The sequence below is a fragment of the Lygodium microphyllum genome, chromosome 6 (assembly GCF_053477565.2).
Source record: "Lygodium microphyllum isolate KBCC chromosome 6, Lygodium_microphyllum_v1.1.10, whole genome shotgun sequence".
Taxonomy (NCBI): domain Eukaryota; kingdom Viridiplantae; phylum Streptophyta; class Polypodiopsida; order Schizaeales; family Lygodiaceae; genus Lygodium; species Lygodium microphyllum.
The window spans coordinates 97,729,317-97,746,219 of record NC_141140.1 but is presented as its reverse complement, the minus strand read 5'-3'; the positions used below and the strand labels follow the sequence as shown (position 1 = coordinate 97,746,219).

The window sequence follows — 16,903 nt, the reverse complement described above, 5'->3', positions numbered from 1 at the left end:
TGTTTTAGGAAAAAATGAATATCTGAGCCAACATCTCTTTCAAAAAACTTCAATTTTATATCCTCCTAGTTGAGAGTACAAGAACTTAATACATCATGTGTGATGTATGCTAGTATATATACTTATTTATCTCAGGTCTTTTTCATGTTCCTCATATCTTGGTCAACTTAATTTTGTGGGGAAGATACTAGTGTGAAGACTGACAAAATCACAAGAAGAAGGGACTGTTATTGCAAACAAAAAATGGGAGAAATTTGTAAAGTATTGAGAGCTTATACAGGAGACATGATGGTTGGATTGTTGATTAAAAAGATGGAATGCTACATGGAGGAGATTTTGTAGCCTGGATTCCACAGTAAGCCTGCTTAGACAAAAATTCATGGGGCATTGTATGGACTATGGAAAATGGTGACCTATCTCATCATAATTTCTTAAGTAGTGGATTAGATTTGCAAAGATGTAGATCTAAGTTCATTCTTAAAAGTTTTTGTAGTTAAATGTTTGACTATTTCTTGAGTACTAAGTTACTCATGAATATATGTATGTATCACATGGGTTCAAAATAATGTATTTTTCAAATACCATTTATATATATTTTTTACATACACAAGGGTATAGTCTAAAGGGGTTATTTAAATATTTAATAGAAAAGAGTTATGTTTTATTCAAGAAAAATTCATGGATAAGGATATTTATAAAGAGGCCTTAAATGCACATGATGTAGAGAATATACATATAGTAACTTCCCCGAGGACTATTTGGAGGATTGTTTTGCAACACTCAAATTTCAAATGTCTTAATGTAGGTGGTTGTTCAATCGGAATGCTTGAGAGAGGAAGCAACTCAATTGGGCATCAAGGTAAGCTCACTACACTCATAGAGAGGGATAGTGTGTCAGCTATGTGAGAGGTATCCATTAGTGCTCGCTTGAAATGCTTGAAAAATAAGCGGTCTGTGGGTCTTGGCAGTCGAGCGTGAGATCCCAAGTTGACTAAAATGCTTGCAATCTTGATGCCACTATTGTAGGAAAATGTGAAAAGTAAGGGAATCAATACTTGGAAAGAAAGAGAAGTAGTTGTTTTAGACCTTGATGTAGCTGGCAAGGGATGCATTGATGAAATTCTTTCCCACTTAGTAGAGATTGTAGCACTTCTTTTACCTATTTTGGAAGACAAGTTCCCTCTTGTGAATAGCATAAGTTGCTATATATTATCTTGCTACAAAAATTGGATATACAAGTTATTGATATTATACATTCAAAGGGCCACACACAATTTGACAATGTCTAAGCTTTTGTGGTGCATCTAAGACAACAACAAGCATGTTCAAGAGGTTGCCTACTTGATGAATGAGAATCCTAGGTTTTGTTGTGGAGGTGGTTTCCCTTTTTGCAGAATATTTTAAAAGACTATAAGGAGAAGGCACAAAAACATTAGAACATGAATTTGTGGACTTAAAAAATGTGGATACTATGTGTATCAATTTGAAGAAAGCAGCTCGAGCATTGGTGCTCAATTTGTAGAAGTTGTCTTATTAATTTTTGAGAGTTTGTTTAAGCTAGGAATAGGGAAGGGCACCTACAAGATTTGTAGAAGATAATGCAAGAGTTTCATGTGGTCAAGGACAACTTGGAAACTTCAGTATAGATGTGAAACAAATGTTAGGTGCCGAAAGGTCTTTGCCTATGATTTAATGATTAATTTTTGGGGTCAATTCTGTATTTTGCCAATTTTTATTTGTTGCAAATACCACCTAAAGAAGTTGATACGATCATTAGTAATCATTACTTTTAAAGAAAATATATTGTTTGTGTTGTTCTATGGTCATCATAGTAGGGGAGGCTGACATCTTATAACTGTGGCTATAGTAAAACTAGGAAGCCACTTGATGTCTTGATTAGAATAAACGTAATTTTTTGTCCACATCTTATTGTTGGGAAAACTTTATGAACGAGGTGTTCAGTTTTTGCAAAAGAAGGCTATGTATAAAAATATCCATAGAGCAATGCTGAAGAAGATCTAGTAGCTTTCTATATTTATTTATGATGATATCTTATATGCAAGAGAAAACTTAGAAAGCCATGGGGGAGGGTCCTTGCTAGTTCTCATTATTGTTACATTGTTGGAAATCAATGCAAACAATGCAAAATAGGATCATGTACTCTATCTCCACGTTTTGCAAGATGTAAGCAATATGATAGTTCCTTACTCACAAGACACTAAAAAGAATCAAGTTAGGGAAGGACGTCAATCCCTAAGAACTAATGAGCACAGATTTCTTACTAATTTTTCCATCAAAGCTCTCAAGTATGAAGAAGAATAACTCTTTTTTTTTTAAGTAATGACACTTAAGACTCTCTCCATGTCTTGTGATCCTTCTTGAACCAAGAACCCCTAGAATTTTACCTCAAAGTTGGTGATGAGTTACCAAATAGGATCTACATACCTAGAACTTGCCCATGGCTCCTATGAGATACCAAACAAAGGCTACCAATACCTTGTGGTACTCCATCACTACTATCCCACCTACTATATCTATTTAAATTAGGAAAGAGAAAGGGGAAGGGACCAAAGATTGATACTTTGGTAAGAACTATCATGAAGAGGATTGAGAGAGATGAGAGGAGATTACAAAAAGGAGAGGGAAGAGGAAGAAAAGGAGAGAAAAATACTAGAGAAAGAGAGAGAAAGGTAGGAAGAGAGAATGGAGAAAGGAAGTCAAGGAAGATGTGAGGAAAATGAAGCGACTAATTTGATTCCTATTTCTAGATAATCCTAACTAAGCCCCTTATGCCTTTTACAACTTGTCCATGTAGCCAAGTATTTTCTTGTATTTTGCATAGTTTTTTCTATGTTATGCCATTCTTTACACAATTCTGAGGTAGATATTTTGAGCATATGATGGTGCCACATCAATTGAGGTGGGATAAAATTTGGACTTGAGACAAAGTATAGTAAGAATGTGAGAAATCATGGCAACATATCCTACTAAGAGGAAAATAAGAAACGATGAGATGTTAATGTTTTCCTAAATGAAAAGGAGGCCAACATTAAGCAAAATCACAAGGGATCAAATCATCATGGAGGTTCTTCATCATTGCTCATGTTATAAGATCATGTTACAATGATCTTCAATGAGATAATCAAAGAAAAAAGCTTCGCCAACTTAACTCAAGGAAGCATTAGGCACTATGATACAATAGCAAGCCCACTTGGCGATATATATAATAGATTATTATTGGAGTCTCAAGGTTGATTGTGAAAGAGAGCGGCCATCAACAGAGAGATGAGAATGAAGGTAAGGTATTGTTTGTAGTCAAAGTCGTGGTGCAAAGAGAGTGTAAGAGCCAAAGCTAGTTAGTGGCACTGCTTTATTGCTATCTAAAGAAAGGAGTTAGTGAAGCTATGGAGTTGGAGAGTATTATACTTTCTTTCATCAAAGACCCAATGAAAAAATTTCAAAAATGCTAGTGTCAAAGGCCTGGTGACTACAAGTGTGATCATGGAAGTATCGAAGTGGTTCGTGGATTTTATTCCTAGTTGGTTGGAAATATCTTGGAGATGAAATCTCCTTGAATATAGCCCAAGGGATTCTACTTGTCCATGTTACTTGGAGTTTTAAAGAATTTGGATGCTAATTCTATTGATGTGTGAGCCTTAGATTGACAGTGTAATTGTGTTGAATTAGGGCAAAAAGTATAGAGGCACCATTATGCTGAATGTGAAGACCTATTTTATATTTTGTTATTCGAAAGAATAAATTTCCAAATAGTTTTCCTATGAAAGTAGCATACATCAAATTCATTGAAGATTGGGTTGAAATGTGGATATCCCCTAATATGTTGTGTTCCACTAATTGTGGCCATAGCATTTGTGATTTTTTTTCCTCTATTGAGCTATAAATATGTTACAATTGCATGCATGTGACTTCTATACTTGACCATTAATCTTTATATCAATGTTCTCTTGGGTTCATTTGGAGTTTTTGTTGCTTTAGTGTTGGGTAGTCCTCTAGTGATTCTATTTAAGTTGCCATTGTAGTAGATAGTGCCATTTTAATTGTTTCTACCATAGTATTGTTGCTATGGTTGTTTTCATAACACTCAATTTAAGTGTATTTGATAGGATTGGTATCATAATCTTGTCATTATCCTAGTAAATATATATGAAAAAAGTGCCTCAGATGTGTTAGTGTATATTTGGTTTGAGGAAGAACCATTTATCCTTAATTACATGTTATGCTATTTATATAGCCCAACTATTCAATCTCCTGGCAAAAATTGCATGATATATTCCAATGGTTTTGTAGTTCTTTGGTGCTTGGATGTTGAGTGGTTCTCTATATCTCTTATTTTATTTTAGCCTCAAAGCATTTTACGTATTACTAGTCATTAATATTGCAATCATAGTAAATAGGTCCCTTCAAGTTGTTCCTAACCTAGTGTGTTACTATTCTTGTTTTTGTAAAGTTACATGAAATTCTTGTTGGTATCTTCATTTTCAAAAGAATCATTCATAGGATTGTTTCCATAATCTCATTATTAACTTGATAAAGCTATATGATGGTAGTGGCTCAAATGTGTCCATGTATATTGGGTTTGACTAATAGCCCTAGAGATTTACGTGGCATGCTATCTATATTTCTAGATAGTTGATTGGGCTATATCTTGTGCCATAAGTGATATGGTAATGATGCCTACTTTGTTGTGAGTTAGTCAACCTAGCCTAGATTCCTAACTCTTCTAACTTAGGGAAGCTCACAAAATAATGTCGTGCACATCGAAAAACTTCCCAAGATGAGATGTGTACTAGCTACATATTTTAGCTAGTGAAGGCATGTATTGGTAGTTGTCTACCAATTTTAGCTTAATGTTGCAAGATGGAGAAGCATGTCATTGTTGAGAGGGAGGTTAGATGATATATGTGCCTACATTAGAAGAGCATGCTCCAATTTTCCTTAGGAGGGCCATTGCACATAGATGCATGAATAAGGCATGAGTTTTGAAGCCTATGTTAATGCTTAGAGCTTATGTGGAACAAGGATTTGATCTATGCTAGGGTATTTTCTAAACTATTGACTCAAAGATTTTGGCCAATCCTCCCATCATAAGGGTTTGTACTATTACTTACATTGCATGTATAGATCTTGATAGGTTGTACAAGATATCAATCAAAAGGCTTTGATTTGGCCTCAATTGGTATGCTTAGACTTTGGTGATTCATAAATTATCTTTCTTTTTATTCTTTCTCTCGATACTCTCATTCCTTTTGTCCGAAAACCATGTGGTAACTCATAAATTGCATTTCTTTTTAATATTTATATTCCTACTCTTTGCATCCCCTCCATCCTAAATGCTATGGTTAGGCCTTGAATCCTACATGCTCTGATATCGTTCACCTTAGTGAGTAGTCAAGTGGGGCCATAATCACTTTTTGGGCCTTCAATCCAATATGCTCTCACATCGTTCACTTTAACCAGTAGTTAAGTGGGACCATAATCACTTTTTAGGCCTACCCTATGCCCATGGTCCCTAATTCATATACATGACATATTCCCCTACCTCTCTAATTTTTTGGACTTTTAAAATCCTATGTGTATAGCCATCAAGACATCTATTGTGCATAGTTTTTAAGTCTATACTTTTGATATTCCTTTATCAACCTATTTTCACTGTTGGGCTTGTAGATTCTAACTTTCCCTAGTGGCAACTTCTCCATTCTCCAATAATTTATCAATGATGTCCCTTCAATTCACAACTTTCACATTAGAACTTTGCATCTCCTTTGGGTTTTTGGCATTTGGTTAGCCCTTTTGTCCTCACATGTGGAATATTGATCACTTTTCTTTAGTTTAACCTCCCTTCAATGTGGTAGGCTTTGTAATTTCTTTGTTTCTATTCTCTCCCCCCCCCCTGTTTTTTTTTTGTCCATTTGAATCTAAATGTCAATGGCATTATAGAAATCAACCATGTGTAGATGAGGTCTATGCAAATATTTTCGAGTTTATATAGCTTATGTCACCTTAAATTTCTCCATCCATAGATTCAATGGACATCCCTTTCTTCCAACAAGCTCAAGCTAGATTTTCTCTAGATGATAAATATATCGTGACTTGGGGAACTACCTAGATTCAAGTTTAGTAAAGAGTCTACATGAATATTCATACCAATTATGATGTTTTCCTTTGGTATGTTCAATCAATAAGATCTAAAACTAAAATGGGGGTTTAGAATACCATAGATAAGATAGTACAATTTTCATTGTAAGGATATGCTTTGGTTTAAATAGTTTATGTTGGATTTCCTACTAGTTGTAAGCCATGGTAATGTGCTCCAAGTAGCATGTGGCCAATGTGTCATGTATGCTATATGTGTAGAGAATAATTCTCTTCTTTTGAAATCCTTTGCTTCGTGTGTACTATGAACTCCTTCTTATTATAACTTGCCTTATGGCTAAGTAAATATGTCATTTCATTTAGTTATAAGGCATGAAAACTCACAACATATAGAGGGCTATTAATAATAATACTATATTAGGAAATTTGTGACTTCTCATATAGTTTGGGAATTTCCAACATAGTTAATATTAGGCGACATGATCAAATCTTATCCCTTTCAGAGTGGAGTTTACCCTAATTACTACATCTAGCTCATGACCTGGTATATGAACGATTATCCACGCATCTAGCTCGTTCTACTTAGATGGAATCGAAGGCTCCATCTTCCCACCATGCGATCAGCGGTGCAGCAGTTGTTCATTCCTAGACGTTAGAAAGCCGCGCCTGTGCTTGCGGAAAAGCGTGCTCTGGTAGTACAGTATTCGTTGATCGGAAAAGGTTAACTAGCTAGTAGAGAACCATTCGGGCCCCTGTTTTCTCATAGCTACCATTCTGCACTCACCATACGCAATACTGTATCCATGGCATCATCACTAAAGCTTGCTATGCTAATTGTAGCCATCACGTTGGCGCAGCAGCTCGTCCACCCGATAACTCGCACTGAGGCGGCAGACGAGGGCCCCTTGCAGGACTTCTGCGTGGCTGATCAGGGGGCGCAGGCGGCCGGAATCACAACCGTGAACGGTCTGCTGTGCAAGAATCCCTAACAAGTGCAGGCCAAGAACTTCGCCTCTCCTCTGCTTCGCCAGCAAGGCCAGTTTAACAAGGCGCTCGGCTCCGCTGTGCAGGCCAAGGACTTCGCCTCTCCTCTGCTTCGCCAGCAAGGCCAGTTTAACAAGGCGCTCGGCTCCGCTGTGCAGCTGGCGTCGGCCCTCACCTTCCCTGGACTCAACACCCCCAAGGCCTGTCCGTGGCCCGCATCGACTTCGCGCCCAATGGTGGGCTCAACCCTCCACACGTTCACCCGCGTGCCACCGAGGTTCTCTTCCTTGGCGAGGGCACGCTTGTGGTAGGCTTCGTCTCCACCCCAACAACACCCTCTTCCAGCAGACCCTGTACAAGGACGATCTCTTCGTCTTTCCCCGTGGTCTCGTCCACTTCCAGATCAACCCGGACAAGAAGAAGCCTGCCCTCGCTATCTCCGCGCTCAACAGTCAGAACCCGCGCACCTCCCAGGTCGCCCCCGCTCTGTTCGCCACCAAGCCTCCACTGCCCGAGGACGTGCTGGAGACCGCCTTCTCCATCGACAAGGACGATGTTTATAGCCTCATTAAATGCGTCGCCAGCACACTGCCGTGATCGTACTAATACGTGTCACACCATCTCAACACATCATTGCTGCACAGTCGAGGTTTACAGCCTCATTAAGAGTCGCCACCACAATCCCGTTATCATGCTAATATATCGACTCATCACCACCCTCTCGTGGTCATCCTGATATCTATGTTGCACTAAGTTAACACATTATTGCTATACAAATCAATATTCTTAAGCATTATTGTTATAGAATCGATATTCTTGCCACTACATTTCTTTGATACTTTACACGCAACACCTACAAATTTGGAAATCATAAAAAGTAATCCATCTAGATGTCACAAAAACTTGAGGTTTCATGTTCCATGATTCCCAAGTCTATTTATGAAAAAAAATATCAAAATGGGAAGCACCAAAAACGTTATGCAAGAAAAGCCCTTCTACACAATATAGTTACCATGAATATTGCAATAATTGCTATTATTACTACCTTATTGAATTTCCAAACTTCCTTTTATGCAAATGAAGCACTATGAATTTTACTAAAAAATGCCATTCAATTTATGAAGTTTAAATTTTGTATGTGATATAGAAAATATAATTTCCATGAATATTGGAATAACTACTATTGTTGCTTTTTGCTACTAGTAGTGTTGTGATAATTGATGCTCCTCCTCCTCCTCCTCATACTACTACTACTATGATTTGTGAGCTCACACACTCTAGCAATGTCAATCCATAGGAGACAACTGCAGAGGAGACAACCATCAACACACAAGAAGGTCATGTAAGAAAACTCAAACCCGACTAAACCACATAGGGATTTTTTCCCTCAATAGCTACTTTGAAATAAGAGTCCCTAAAGTAGTGGCAACTATGGGATTGAAAGCAAGTTTTTACTTGAGCATATGCATAGATTTAGGTTTTGGAATAGCCCAATACCACTTCCATTAGCAATCAAGTAGCACTTGCACCACATTTGCATCCATAAATGTAGCACTTTATGTGAAAACCATGTCATCAAGACAAGAAAGCAGCTTCTCCTCTGAAGACCATCTCACTCAATGCACTTTAAATTTATTTAGCTTGTACAACTTATTCTAACTATTTCTTCACAAATCTTTATTGGTGAATGTACAACCACCAAAAACACTCAAGAGTTTTGTGCCTTTCTTGGTGGAAATCATGTGTAGGTACAAAGCATTATTGGCCTTTCTTTAGCTCACTCTGGCAATGTTCATCCTACTTGTAGCTTGACACAAGCCAAAAGTTTGTATTCTCTTCTCAAATCTGCTCTTACTTTTAGCTTTTAAGGTTCTATGACCTAGTTCAGTAGTCTCTTCTCCTACTATTATTTCACCCAAGAAAGCAGCCATAGCCAGATATTGCAACTTGATTTCTCTCCCTTTGTGTCCATCTTTCTAAATAAGAAGCCATACCCTGCATCTATTTCAAGCCCCAAGGATCTCCACTTGAAGCAGCAAAGCTTGCAAGATTGTCAAGATCAATCCCGCATGTCACAACTAGCCAAAGATGGAGCTACAGGTAAGCTATAGCCCAACGCCATCAGCAAAATTGCAAATGGGCTCCAAACAATGGTCCTCTTACATATTCCTCCTTGAAAAATAGCATGAGGAGAGGGCACAATAGTTTAATAACAATGGTGACGATGATGATGATTGTGAGCTCACAAATGACCTTTCCACTGCATAGCAGTTCAATAAGCCCAATCACATGCCCGCATGTGAGGTAGCCTTTGTTTAGTATGGCAAGAGTCTTTGGTTCCATAAAACATGAAAAGAGAGGGAAATTATAGCAATGATCTCATGCTCTACATATGTAAGATGCATGTGATGCTAAAATTAATGTTGTTATTGTATAGGATATCCATCAAGCTGCAAGCTCCACTAAAGTAGCTCCAAGGACCTAGATCTATCAATGACACGTTTAGAACATCTAGCCTTACAAAATTGAAATCTTAAAGAAAATCCATAAACACGTTGACTCATCATGTGGTTGATTGAAAAGATAATTGTTCCAATTCCTTTTGCTTATGGGGATCATTGTTACTTCTTGTCTTATTGCAATTTGCAAGCCCAGGATGTTGAACATGGAGATGCTTCTTTTTGTACAGTTGATATACAACTAGTATGAAAACTTCACAGCCAAGTTTGTGATTATTGGCAACATCCAACATTGAAGAACCACCTACATTAAGACATTCAACATTTGATTGCTGCAAACAATCCTACAAAAAGTCCTCAGGGAAGTTACTATATGTATATTCTCTACATCACGTGCGTTCAAGGCCTATTTATAAATATCCTTATCTGTGAATTTTTCTTGAATAAAACATAATCCTTTTCTACTCAATCTGTAAATAACCCCTTTCTATTATATCCCTATGTATGTTAAAAATATATTAAAATGGTATTTTAAAACTACCTTATTTTGAACCCATGTGATGCACACATATATTCATGAGTAACTTACTCAAGAAATAGTCAAACATTTGATTGCAAAAACTTTTAAGACTTAACTTAGATCTATATCTTTACAAATCTAATCCACTACTTAAGAAATTATGGTGAGACAAGTCACCATTTTCCATTGTCCATACAATGCCCCATGAATTTTTGTCTGAATAGGCTTAGTGTGAAATCCAGGCTACAAAATCTCCTTCTCCATGTAGCATTCCATCTTTTCAATCAACAATCCAACCATCATGTCTCCTGTAGAAGCTCTCAAGACTTTCCAAATGTCTCCCATTTTTTATTTGCAATATTAGTCCCTTCTTCCTATGACTTTGTCAGTCTTCACACTAGTATCTTCCCCACAAAATTAAGTTAACAACAAGATATGAGGAACGTGAAAAAGACATGAGATAAATAAGTATATATACTAGCATACATCACACATGTTGTATTAAGTTCTTGTCCTCTCAACTAGGAAGATATAAAATTGAAGTTTTCTGAAAGAGATGTAGGCTTAGATATTCAATTTTTCCTAAAACACCTTCATCCAATTTGAAAGCTTATCCATGCCTTGAATCTAGTGACATCCTGGCAAAAATTTATAATAGTTATAAAACCTTATGCATAATCCATCAACATGAGCATAAGGATATAGAATGAATAGACTAATGCATGTTTGCACACATGCATAAAACAAAAGCTACTAGCTGCAAATGCTCCTTATGTTTACACACACTCTTGTGAAACACACTACACATCAGTCTACAAACACACATGAAATATAGAGGCATAGATGTAATAAGGTATGTACCCTACACACAAGACAATGAACCTTTTCAAATTGTTAATCTCCATGTTTATTCTCTCTTCATGTTTGTGCTATACAACTTTAGAAGAAAATAAAAACACCAATGCTACAAGGATAAATATTTCAAGGATAATTTAGCAAGTAAAACAAAAGTCTCAACAAAGTCACAAACTATTTGGTAGCTTCTTGAATCTTTTCCGTGTATTAATTAGAACCAATTGTATCTTAGAGATACTCCAGGAAACCTTGATTGTGAGTCCTTGAGATTTAGTCTTTTTCAAAGAGATTTTCTCTACTTCACCTTGCATAAATTAATAAGTTACATCTGAATAAAAGCATACAAATTGAGGACATATTGCATAGAACATCTACATGGCATCTTCCATACATATCCCGAATATTTAAGTAAGCTCCAAATGTGAGTAATAGTTTTGACACTCTCTATTGCATTCAATGACCACTAACAAAGGGCATCAATCAAGGCCTTCATCATCACAATAATCTTCATTGTGGTCAAAACCTATTACAAGAGACATATGAAAAAAATTGTGGGTACCTTAATGATCAACTTGACCTTATTACAATTCACAGATCCCTCACAAGGCATGGCAATAGGAGATGATGTCTAGTATTTTATTCTAAAACAAAAGTTCCTATTACTTTCACTATTACTGGTATATAAGATCAAAGATCCAAAAAATTCCAACCCATAAAGCTTAATTCTTGTGTAGCACAAAGATAACTCCAAAGAAAAATGTGCCACTTTTCAAAATATGAAAGATGAAATTTACCACAAAAACACTGAGGTTGCACATTGCACCTGCCAAAATGAAATGTGCATGTGACCTCAGAGACAGTAGCACTTTGGGTTAGTTTGCTACTCAAAAATGTGCCTATGCCATTGTCCATTAGCGTCCATTTCATAGGTATCCTATAAGCTCCATAGTAGTAGCTAACTTAGCACTCAAACCTATAAAGCTCAAAACATCAGAGATACGATCACGGTCTAACTGAGAAGGTTAAGAAGTAGTAAAAGATAATTAAGAAGTACAAAGCTTGTAATAGGAGACGTAAGAAAAAACTTATGGGTATCATAATGATCAACTTGTCCTTATTACACAATGTCAATACAGATATGCAAAATTCCATGATCAACCTGTCCTTATTACACAACGTTAGAGATATGCTAAATTCTGACCCATGAAATGTTTTTTTTTGCACCATAAAGATAAATCCGAAACACCATGCTCTTATCAAAATGAGAGATGTGATTTACCATAGAAATATTGGTTGTACATTCCACTTGTTAACATGAAATGTGCAAATAACCTCAAAGATATTGAGACTCTAGGTTAGTTTCCTTCTCAAAAATGTGCCTATGAGAGAGACCCTAAATTGGGAGGGTAGCATACTTTGACGGCAACTCTGGTATCTCCTTCAATTGGTAAGAAATTTTGGAATGACTGAACATCAGGCCATGAGTTGCACTCATAACAATATTATGATTGGTTGGGCCCATTTACATTCTTCTCTCGCAACTTCATCAAGGCAGATAGTGCCATGCAAGTGTGTGGGCAAGTAAACACTTCAGTCGTATTAGCCAAAGCACCAGCATCCATTAGTTCTTCTTTTATAACCTCTTACAATCTCATCAAAATTTCAAAGGGCATAAACTGCATGATCAATGGATACTAAATCACTAGTTTGAATAGCAGATACAAAAGCGGGGTTGGCCTTCATAGGTGTATAATGCCTTCATAGGTGTATAATTATTCCACCTAGTCTTATAATATAGATGCACTCGATTGGCATTTGTTGTTGCAACTTGTGCACCAACTAGCCTCCGAATCCGATTAGTCAAGACAAGTTCTTTGCACGTAACAAACCCCTAACAGAAAGCATAGATGTTATGTTCCCATGATTGCTTCGAGGTACAATAACCTAGTGAGGAATGTCCCACTCAAAATCTCTATGGCTATAGTTTTCTGGCCTTCCAAGTGAAAGATTTATAAACAATTAGCCAAGTATATGGGCATTGATTCTATCACTTCTCAAATTAGATGCATGCACCTATCGAAATTGGTGTCTAGGCTCAATAAGACTACCCCATTGGCAATTTGTTGCACCAACTGGGCAATTCAGATTTTGTTTGATTGCAAAAACACAATACGAGGAATGCCAGTTGTGGAAAAATATGTTGAAAGTGTTATAGATGTATCAATAGTTGATGCACAATTGACATCAATGAGAGGATTATTCATTTTCCTTAACCTCTTCTCTTGACTCAACAAGACTATCATGCCAAGATTGTGAAAGCTCCTCGTGAGACTGATACCACACTACTTCACCCACAAGTCATTCAAATTCAACATCTCATTGTCAAATTGCTATGCATGGCACAAATTTGAATTCCCTTGAAAAGCATTTACAATATCATCATTGTCCATCTCAGGAAGTACACACTTTTTCTTACTCCAAGCACCTGATCCAAAATGGCCAAGTAGTGTTACTAACATAGGAATCAAACAGAGTTCAAGTACTTCACATCATATTCCTTAGGTCCTCCATATCATGCTCAACATCAAGAAGCAAACCATCCTTGATTTTGTAAATGACCTTGTCCAACAAATACCCCTTGTCAATAGGGTCATATGGGATGAAAGGAACTTACTTTGGCAGAGAAGGTAGTAGGCGGCTCGAACAAACCACGGTGGCATGCATTGTCATAGATATTGTCAATTGCCTTCTTTTCCCTAGAGGCCGAAGTGGAAGAGGTGAGTCTCCATGGGTGAGTAGATCTCACGAATAGTTCTCTGTTCAGACTCCACCTCTTTTTACTGGTTTAGCTAAAAAAATTTGTCAAAAAATACTATTCGTAAACTCTTCCTATTAGTTCAGCTAGAAAAAACATTCTGCAAGCTACATTAGATAGATAACTATGTTATTCAATATTCTCTTTGAGCTTTGCATAGGAAAAAAGTCTCATCTGAACAAAAGCATAATACTTTATTTGTGATTTACCATTGCACACCATAGTAAAGCAAGTGAATGACCTTTGAATGGAGTTTGTACTAGCTACAAACTTGCATTGGAAATTCTTCTGAGCACTTCCAAAGCTATGATAAATGCAAGTACATCCTACACATGCATTGAAACATGAGCAAGGGAAAATTTTATTTTAGTGGCCCTAATGCATGCAATTATTTCAAGAGTGTATCAACCATCGAATGCAACCATCAGAATGGGGAAAAAATAGACCATCCCACTAACTCATTGTTGTGATAAAAGAAGCCTTTACACTAAAAATTTGTTGCATTTATAGCTATTGGCCTTGCTTTGCAAGTTGCACATCTCTCGAGTCCATCTTACATTCATTTTCTTTCTATTTCAAATCACTACATAGAATGATACAACATCTAACAAAAGGCATAGGAATTGCCAAGCTAGAATCTCATAGATGTGAGAGAGGCACAACAAATAACATGATACATGTATTGCAAAGATTCCTAGTGGCATGCCTAGAACATTTCATGGTAAATTGTAGGTGTAGTCTCAATCATCACCCCTCTTGATTAGGATGTTTCTTATCAATCACACTGACTACCACTATCCTCAAAGAAAAAAAAATCTTACATGTGCAATTACTAGGCCAATTAGGAATACAAATTTTAATTGAATATTTCTTACAAACATTGAAAAAGTAGTCACCATACTAAAGTTTTTTGGTCGTGCAAAAGGTTATATGCAAGGACTATCAATGTGGTTGTGTTGATTCTTCACATGTTGAGATTTAGGGTGATGTGGATGTACTCTAATCTTGGGCCCTCTAGATGAAATAGGCCCCACTCTAGCAATCATAGAGGATCTAATTCCTTTTGTTTTATTTCTTTATATATTTTTAGTTTTATATGTGGTGGAAAGTTAATGATGCAACACTATTCATAGGCTTTGGATTTTTGAGAATGAAGGTACTATAACAAGCTAAACATATTTGATACCAATAGCCTATGGTCATACTTTCCATGATAATATATATCTAACTTCACAATGTGTTTGGTTGTAGGTGGTTGAAATAAAGAGAGCCATTGCTAGTCCCTTTCTCGAAACTAGGCAAGTAATGGCTTAAGGAAGCCACTTCGGCTTCTAGAGAGTGAGTACAAAAAATGTCATGACTGAGGCACTAGTGTTATTCTTTGAATGTCAATAAAGGAACCCTTTGCTTGGCTTTAGACACAAGATAGACTAGAATATTAAGAAATAAAGCTATTACAAGAATACAAGGCCTATTTAAGCTCCTTTTATAATTGATCAAATTCTCATCCATTAAGTCACCTAGTTTGGAAGACATCCATTAGAGGATTTGTTTGCTCATCATTAGTCATCTACTGGAGTGGTTAATATGACCACTGAAGTGAAGCTTAAGATCACAAATATCCATATTTCCTAGACTATTAGCACCAAGTATCTTATTTTTCATTCATAAGGAATACCATTGCCTTTATCTCCTCCTCAAATGATTGCCTGTTAAGAAAGGCATTCATTCAAGAAAGTAATTGTGGGAGCTCTTGCTCAATCGCCAAGACCCATAGATAGCTTATTGTTTCAAGCATTCCAAGCGAGCTCTAATGGCTACCTCTCACCTAGCTGACGCGCCTCCAAACCAATGAATGTAGTAAGCTTACCTCAATGCAGAAATGAATTGCCTCCTCTTTCACACACACCGGTAGCTCTATGATCCTAGATGCTACCTCAAGCATCCTCAAGCCTCCTCCTTCAAGCTCCATCCACCATAGCCGTGCGTGCGTGAGAAAAGAGAAGAGAAGAAAAGAAAACAAGGGGGAATGGTGAAGAGCTTCACCCTCTTGATTCCTCACTCCCACGTGCTCACTCCCTCACTCTCTCAATCTCCCTCTCTCTATATCACACACACATCTCGGGGGGTTCACTATATATATATTCTCTATATAACGTGCATTCAAGGCCTATTTATAAATATCCTAATCTGTGAATTTTTCTTGAATAAAACACAACCATTTTCTATTCAATCTGTAAGTAGCCCCTTTATATGACATCTTTCTGTATGTAAAAAATGTATAAAAATGGTATTTTAAAAAACCCTTATTTTGAACTCATGTTATATATACATATATTCATGAGTGACCCCCCAGGAGACACACACACACACACATAAACAAGAGAAGAGAAGAAGACAAGGAGAGAGGTCTCTTGCTAGCCACACACCAAAGAATGAGCTTCCATTCACTTTTTGAACTTTATATATAAGCCCTAAAATCCCATGGGCACCCATTCCTTTTTACATGGTTGGCCATTGTGGCAAGGTCCTTTTTCCTATTTCCCTTTTCTTGCCTCATGCCTTAAGCCTACACCTGTCTATTCTTTTACAAATGGCATAGGAGATAGCGTGGCGCTCTTTTACAAGAGTTTTTAGAGTTTTTTGAGGTGCCTTCTATTTAAAATTGTGCTTCTTCCTTAGCTTAGCTTTTAGGGGCTGCCTCTACGCTTTTGTGCTTTTTCTGTTCTTTTTTCGCTTTTTGTTTTATATTTCTACCATCTCGAACTGAGGTTAACATTACCTCCCTCTAACATGGGTACTAGTCTCATAGCACTTCCAAGTCTTTGTTGTGGAAGGGTGGGGTTTGGGCTAGTGGCTGGGGGGGGGGGCTGATAGGGCCGCATGTGAACCCGTTTGATTGGGAAGCTTTTGATGCCAGGAGGCATATTTCACGGTGGATTCCGTGCCAGCGTGGATTCCATGAGGTTTTACGGTGGATTCCGTAAACTTTGTTGACCGGGGCTCATACACAAAGTGGATTCTTTGTGCGAGAAGTTGATGGGGATGCTTGTCCTTTTCGGGCGTTTCATTAATTTAGTGTGTACATGGGTGATTCCATAGCAGGTGATTCCGCAAAATGCATATTAAATTAATAAACGTTTATGAGTTTAGAGT

At 37.2% G+C, this 16,903-nt stretch overlaps 2 pseudogenes; one reads left to right on the top strand and one right to left on the bottom strand.

Annotated features, from left to right (window-relative positions):
• Positions 1–16,903, top strand: part of LOC148034839 (threonine synthase, chloroplastic-like) — a 180,253-nt pseudogene that overhangs the window by 31,358 nt on the left and 131,992 nt on the right.
• On the bottom strand, positions 6,945–13,467 carry LOC148034840 (threonine synthase 2, chloroplastic-like; annotated as a pseudogene).